The sequence below is a fragment of the Acomys russatus genome, chromosome 15 (assembly GCF_903995435.1).
Source record: "Acomys russatus chromosome 15, mAcoRus1.1, whole genome shotgun sequence".
Lineage (NCBI taxonomy): Eukaryota > Metazoa > Chordata > Mammalia > Rodentia > Muridae > Acomys > Acomys russatus.
Window position 1 is genome coordinate 49,696,412 of NC_067151.1, and position 8,169 is coordinate 49,704,580.

General features: G+C 39.9%; 1 non-coding gene across 1 annotated transcript; it reads left to right on the forward strand.

The window, feature by feature from the left end:
- The first annotated feature begins 5,186 nt into the window (after positions 1-5,186).
- On the forward strand, positions 5,187-5,312 carry LOC127199694 (small nucleolar RNA SNORA17). The gene has a single exon (XR_007831968.1). It is a non-coding gene; the product is annotated as a small nucleolar RNA SNORA17 (small nucleolar RNA).
- The last annotated feature ends 2,857 nt before the right edge of the window (positions 5,313-8,169 follow it).

Below are 8,169 nucleotides of genomic sequence, written 5' to 3' on the forward strand. Positions count from 1 at the left end.
AAATAAAATTGTAAGAATGAGGGTAAAGAGGAAGGTTAGCATTGTGTTCTCACCTTCAATTCAATTAAAAAGAAACTGCAGACTACAATAATCCCAAGCCTAGTGTCAGATGTGGTGTCACTGTGCTGCAAGGTTTCTGTTAGCAACAAGCATTAAGACTTAGCAGGCTCCTGTTACCAGAAATCAATCATGAGATTGATAGCCACCCAAGTCACCAAATCTCACAACAGTGCCCTTTTTGGTGCCTTCTTCAAGGGCTCAATATAAGTTGGACACACAGGGAATCACACGAGCAAAAATAGGAAAGAATTTAAACTAAGTCTAGAAGCACTTGCTCCTAGACTCTGTGTTTACCTTTCATATGAAACATATGTTTGAAATCCAGTAATAAGAACAATGACTATAATGTGTTTTACACATCCTCCATGTTCAAGCTATAAACATCTTTCTTACATTTTATCTTATTTGACAACACATGATCTCACTGTGAGGTGGAATTATTAGCTCCATTTTGCAGGTTAAGAGCCTAATCATAGGGAGATTAATTAATTTGCTCTGGGAGAAATGGGATTTTAGTCTGAGCAGTGTGAAGTGAGGCATGTCCTTTTATACTTTAAAATAACTTTTCATTTCTATTTATTGTAAGACAAAAACCAGAAAACAGTTATGAGTAAAGAAGTGTATTTTTATTTTTTTATTTAATTAATTTATTCAGATTACAACTCAATTGTTATCCTATCACTTGTATCCTCCCTCCCGCTTTCACCCTATTCCCCTCCCCTATGTCTAAGACTGAGGGGAACCTCCTCCCTCACTATATATGTCATAGACTCTCAAGTCTCATTTGGTAGCCTGCTTTTCTTTCTTTGAGTGCCATCAGGCCTTCCCACCAAGGGGAGGTGGTCAAATATGGGGCACCAGAGTTCATGTCATCATTACATCAATGGATTTGATTTGTTTTAAAATTGGTATTCATGTAACAATTCCCTGACCTGTTTTTCTTATTTCTTTTCCAATAAAGAGTAAGCTTCTTAAGGAACTTTTATTTTTCAAACACTTTTCCTTAGGTAGTTCCTTGCACATACTGGGCATTCAAATGTGTGAGCCAAATTTAAAAAAAGCTGCCTGTTGGGGCAACCACAGCAGCATAGTAACAGCGCCTCCCAGACAAACTTCCTAAAGACAGACACACAGGGCCCAGAGTAGGATGGTGAAATTTGCCAGGCAGATGGGCTTCAGTGTAATAGCAACTTCAAAAGTGTGATTGGAAAATTCATCAAGACTGAACATTTATTTTAGAAGTACTTGCTCTTGTCTTTCCCACGAACAGAAAAATCCTGGAGAAGCAATTCATAGATAAGAAACAACCACCTCCTCCTTCCTTTCCCATTTTTTTTTCTTTTTCTTTTCTTTTGTATATCTATTTGAAACATATTGAAGAATACTTCCCTAAATTCAATTCATAGGAGAATTCACATTTTTTTTTCTAATGCATATGTGGTTCCTTTTTTAACCCTTGATTTAAATATCTGAACCATTGGGGATGTTTGCTGCCTTGTGATGTAAGGGATGGAGCCAGTTTTATCTCTCTCCATACGGATATCCATTTATAACATTTATTTAAAAGTCCATCTTGTACCCAGGGGTTTAAAATGGCTCTCATCTTGCACATTGAATTGCCACCTAGAGTTTAATCTGTTTCTTTATTTTCCACTGTTTCCATTGGTTTGTATTAGTATCCATATGCCAGTAGCAAAGTGTTTGAATTATGTTTTATGGTGCTTCAAACATTTTTTAAAACTGGCATTTCTTCCATTTTCTTTGCTGTTATTTCTTCTTCTATTCCTCCTCCTCATCATCTTCTTCTTCTTGGTTCATTTAATTATTATTACTTTTCAAAATATCAAATGAATTTTCTAAGGAAAGCTGTTTATTTGTAGAAAAATATTCTTACAGGGAATTAATCAGGGTCAAGCTATATTTATAAATTAATTACAGTAGTTATTATACTGTTAAGTTTTTTTCTCCCTGCTTATGGTCTGCTTCTTATTAATTTATGTCTAGTTCTTTCTAAACCATTTTGTGGTTTGGTTTACATAAATAGTGAACATTTCTTGGGAAGTATATGCCAAAGTGCTTGTTTTCTTTTTGAACGACAAATGTTATGTATTCTTCCATTACATATTCTCTCTCTCTCTCTCTCTCTCTGTGTGTGTGTGTGTGTGTGTGTATGTGTGTGTGTGTGTGTGTGTGTGTGTGTGTGTGTGTGCATTATATTTTAAATTACATAATTTGAGGTTTTGGCATGAAATGTAACAGTATCTTTTATTCACCTGAGGTAATTTTAATCTCAGAGGCTTATTGCCTCTGTCTGAGAAAGAAACTTTTATTTACCTGATGTAATTGTCATCTTGGAAACTTACTGCCTCTGTCTGCCAAGATAGGCCTAGTCCTGAAAGCTTCTATCCCTGTACAATCTAATCTAGGCCTAGAATATTTTCAGCCTCTGAGGCTTAGTGCTAAATAAGATCGCCCTCTCTAGCTTTTTCTGAGCTCTGGCTGACTAGTTCAACTCACCTGTTCTGGCTCAAACTTCTCTCCAAGCTGACTGATTCAATCTGGTTTCTCTCAGTTTCTTGCTGAATTGCTCTGTGTGGCCTTAAACTAACTCTAGCAATCTGTTCTAATCTTCTGGCTCCTTCTCATTCTCTGACTTGTTCTGTCTTCACCTGTGTCTAACTTGTTCTTTCTACAAAATGTCTCTGTAAAACTTTCCCAGTAAAACCCAGCCTTGCCTATTCTCAATAGAAGAGGATGGACGCAGGCCTACTTGATATGCCAAGGTGGGTTGATACCCATGGGATGCCTCCCCTTCTCTGAGAAGAAAGAAAGAGGAGCACAGTGGAGAGGAAGGTGAGGTAAGATGGAGAGACTGTGAGGAGAAGAGGGAGGGGAACTTCCTACTGGAATGCAAGGTAAATAAATTAATTAATCAATGGAAAAAAAATTCCAGTTCTGAAAATATCAAGAGAACATGATACTTTTACTCAATTTAAATAAAAATAAAATGAGGGGGGAAAACTCCCTTCTCTCTCTTCGCGCTACTGTCTCATGTAGCTTCTCCTTCCTTTTTGTTCTCATGAGAGTTGGGCATAACCTATTCTGTCAGATTTTTCTCTGATCTGTCACTTCATTTGCTTCTCAATTAGATATTACTTTCAAACACCAGAGCTTCCTTCTACAAACTAATTTTACCTTCATTGTTTGGGATTAAAGATGTGTACTGAGCTTGTGTCTGCATTCCAGCCAGATCACACAGACCTAAAAGGTCTTTGGCTGTGGTAGGATCAGCCATGTTGCTGGATTAAAATTCCTCTACAATGAAATATATGCATGCATACTTATTTTTCTATCCTCTTTTAACACTTATCTCATTCTTGTAGTTTTTTGTTATATTTCCCTATACCTTTTTAAAAATTTTTTTTCACTTTTACAATCACACCTTCTCTTAATATAGTTTATCTCATTGTTTCCTATTATGCTAGGACAATGACTAATGTTTTGCACCTAATAATTGCATTGGTTAATGTTATTAACTGACTGTGGTGTAAAAAGGAGGTGCTGGAAGGTAATTGTAACAATCTAGATGAGGGATTGCTGGGGTGAGGAACTGAAGTAGGAATGCTTGTAATTTATCCCCTTTATGTTGAACTTCCTTGTGAGTCCACAGACAGAGATGCTTCCTGGCCGTATCTCAAGATCCCATTGCAGTAGCCAATATACTCACTCAATTAAGAGATAAAGATGATTTAAATGAATGAGCAAGTGGAATAACTAAATAGAGATAAACTATGAGAAATAATCCCAGGTAACTCTACCAAAATGGTTATGGAGACTAAATAATTGTTAAAGATCATAAAGTCAAAATTAGGTGGGATTGCTGCCATTAGTATAAATAGACAATTTAAGAAAGAAACCTAGAAACTAAGACTAGGCTGTGTTATCTTGAGGTTTCCTATAAGACATCTTAGTGGAGACACCTGGGTACGCATGCATCTCTTTTCAAAGGAGCCCAAAGATAATATTTTATTTGTTTTTTATTTTTGCCAGATATTACGGTAACTGTATCACAAAGACTGCCTCATTCTAAGGCACATGTGACAGACAGTAGGACTATTGTCATTCTTAACGCACAGGATAGACATCAACTGCAATGGAGCTAAGTAATATACTGAGACCACGCTACGTAATATGCCAATACTAAGCTTTAAGTGGTGGCACCTGTCTTTAAACTCAGGCATTCTACTGCCAAAGTCTGCACCAAGGTATGCCAGACAGACTTCTAACATTAAGAGAGCTGGTAGAAAGGGTTCATCATAGTTGAAACATCAAGATGTATCGAATTGTCATTTTGTGTTATTATCTGAGAGAGCAACCATGAAAAGTAACGAAAGCAAAATAACTTAAAAGGTTGGCTGGAGAGGAAGAGGCTGAGCAAAAGTGGCAGAGAGCTGGAGGGAAACCGCAGAGAGCATCCTGGACAGATGCCAGCTGTGCTCAGAATTAGAGAAAGTCAGTTTGCTTTTGATGTGTGTGTGTGTGTGTGTGTGTGTGTGTGTGTGTGTGTGTGTGTGTGTTTGTGTGTGTGTTTTAGTTCTAATTTTTGTTTAAAAACTATCAGTCAGTTTTCATTTTTAAATTTCTTACCTTTATCTCTTTCTCAGATGCCCTCCAAGAAAAGAAAGAAAAGTTATCTGATACAGAAGATCATAGGATTTCTATAGCTATACCAAATAAGTAAAACATTTTAATAGCACTTTAAGTTAGCATACAAAGTGATGTGTTTCATTATGATAGTGTCTTCATACATATTTTGCCTTTAAAATATGGTCAGTCCATAAATTAGCATGTAATCTCTGTGGAGGGACAGGGCAAATGAATCTTTTCTATCATTTTATATTTAGTGCATGAGCTACTGAAACAAGCACAGGAGATAACATTTATCAAGCCACAGGAATTCCTTTGATAGAATAAAAAAATATTTATGTGTTGGCCAAGGAAATTTATAAAGAAAAGGTCCACGTTTTATAAACTTTTGTCACTACCATACATTTTAAGTAACTGGTCAACCGCAAGCAATTTGCAGTTCAAGAAAACAAGTTTGCCTAATTAGAGTAACAATCCCACCTGGCCCTAGAGGATTGCAGCTGTGGCTGATGTGTCACCTGTATGTCAGTAGGTGGCAGAGAGGAGACAGGCTATGACTATGCTCAGTGACCTATGAACATCTCAATAATTAGCCACCTAACATTTCCTGAAAAAAGCAAGCCTGAGATGACCTCTAACCAGTGCCAGGGGCCGGAAAGGAAGGTAGCCAGAGAAAATCACCAGTCATGTGCCAGGCAGGCCCAGACAGGATCCCAGGATTGAGAGCAAGCTGGGGACTAGCAGAACCACACCTGTGACTGCAGGCACTGGTGGAGAGTGAGGCCAAGACAAACAACCCTTATTTGGGCGGGGCAGACAGGGAGCTAGCCTGAGATGACCATCAGTGAGGTGTTGCTCAAGCTGGGGGGTGGGGGTGGGGAGGGAGGCACAGACCATAACTGAGATGACCCCTGCCCGAATCCATAATGAACAATTGGGGCACAACAATCCTGAGAAAATCCCAGACCCTCAGAGACCCTGCATGACTGGTGGAGAGATGGAAGAGAAAGAGACAGAAGGATATGGGCACAGTGAAGCAAGGCAGAACTGGAAACTTGAGGGTAGTGAGAAACAGCCCGATATGAATAGCTGGTGATGTCACGTGGGATCATGGTGGGGTCTTGGCCTGTACTGCCACTGGGGACCTTGTCTGGGTCCATGGCCCTAAAGTAGCAAGGGTCTGTTACCACCAAAGGCCAGGCAAATGTCCCTGATCTGGGCTGCCATCTAGGGACATACTGAGACCAGAAGGCTCTGCAAAACTGGCCCAACCTCACACCTGGACATTTTAGGAGAGCTGACCCTGGAGGCATGGGAGGAGAGCTAACTCCACCCCAGCCAGCTGCAGTACCCAGGAGAGCAGACCCTGCACATTGTGGGAGCTGCAGGTGAGCTGGCCCCAAGGATGTGAGTGTGGAAGAGCAGGCCCTATCCCTCACCTGTTACAGCACTTGGGTGAGTGGGCTCTGTGCCTCACCTGGGCAGCACAGTAGAGCTGGCCCAGGGTGTGGGGGTTACAGGTGAGCTTACCCTGCCTCTTGTCTACTGGGTAAGGCTCAGTGGAGAGAGAGATGCCCTTTCCCCAACCCCCTTGTCTCTACCATCTATGGCAGGTGGAAGAACTGGCCTCAGTGTCATGAGAGTGGGAGAAAAGGCCAGTTCCCACACCAGCTACAATGTAAGAACAGCCGGTCCTGTGCCTCACCTGGGCAGCAGTGTAGAGCTGGCCCTGGTGGTGGGGGTTGCTGGTAAGCCATCCCCTAGGATGGAAGAGTGGGAGAGCCATTGGGCTGACCAGCTCAGAAACCTCTTAGGCCCAGGTCCAGGGTTTTGAATTGGTCCACCCCCACATCTACCTCATCTATGAACTGCTGGAGTGCATGGAGGGGCTGGTCCTACAGATTCAGAACTATAGGATCTCCATGACACAGGGCAACAGCAGGATATCTGAGGAGTCCCAGGGAGGTTCTAATATTGATAGAGTAGCAGAAGCCAGAGGCCTCGTACCAGACCAAAGAGTCATTGCAATGAACATTTGCAATCAAGGAAGTATGGACAAAAGGAAAGGTAGGACCCACTGTAACATACTACAGTTTCCACAATGAGACTTTTTTTTCTCTGTTGTAAGGGTGAAGGGCAGGTATAAGGGAAGGGAGTGATGAGTGGGATTGGGGTACATGGTCTAACCTTCACAAAGAACCAATAAGAAGCTTAAAAAAATAATAATTCCTAGCAGATTCTAAAGTTGAACTTTTATAATTTAATTATAATTTTAATGGTTTTGGGGGTTTTTTCATTAATTTACTCTCTGAATTTAAAGGCCACATATGGGCTAAGTAACCAGCGCACTGATCAAATGAACAGACAATATGTCAGAGTTGTTTTTTTAATGAAATATTAATGATAGACAAGATGGCTTAGTAGGTAAAGATACCTGCTGCCAAACTAAAGGACCCGAGTTCGACTTAAATCACACCCCTGTGGTCCACATGGTGGGAGGAGAAAACTGACACACAAGTTATCCTCTGACTTCCACAGGTATGCCATGGTAAGGGAACCCATCCCTAGCCACACCTACACAAAGTAAGCAAGCAAAAATATAACAAAATTTTAATTTAGTATAGCTAGTTCAATATGCAGGAAATACCTTTGTTTTTGTAATTGGTACATCATTCCCTTCTGTACTTCTGAGAGATGAGCAAGCTTGACCATTCAGGCTTCAGTGAACAATTTTCAGTGCAACAGGGCCATTCATCTTCACAGTCATCTAAGTGCAATTTTTTTTTAACCTAGTGTTGTGATTCCACTTTGCATTTTATGGAGTTGATAAGAATCCAGACTATTTTGAGAATCATCCATCTTGTATACAGAGAATTGCTTTAATCCTTCCGTCTTTATGACAAAACCAAGGAAATATAATAGAAAAAGCTATAAAAAAAAATAGAAAAAGCTGGCACAGAAATAACAAATCCCACAAGAGAAGGAAGGATGGAGAGGATAGATCAATAAAATTTTGTTTCTGCAACTTGTCATTCATTGTAAATGATCTTATAACCAGTTTTATTTTAGAAAGGATTTTTTGGATATGGTAACTTCTGCCATCTAGTGGCTGAATTGGTTACTATGTGTAAACACTTGTTAAATTATTACCATTATTGTTGTTGTTGTTGTCTTTCAAGACAGGATTGCTATTTGTAACCTTGAGTATCTAGAAACTTATTCTGTAAATCACCCTGGCTTTGCACTTAGGGTTCAGGGATCTGCTTGCTTCTGCCTCCTCAGTCTTGGGATTAAAGGAGTACACAACCATGCCTGGCTATAAACTAGATATTTTTATTATGTCCAATAAACACTAGGAGGATAGAGTTTGGTTGTTGGACCTTATCTACTGTTTTCCCTGCTGCTGAACAAAGGGGGAAATATGGATTTCTTTGTAACCAGTTTTTATGTGTAGTGACAAAT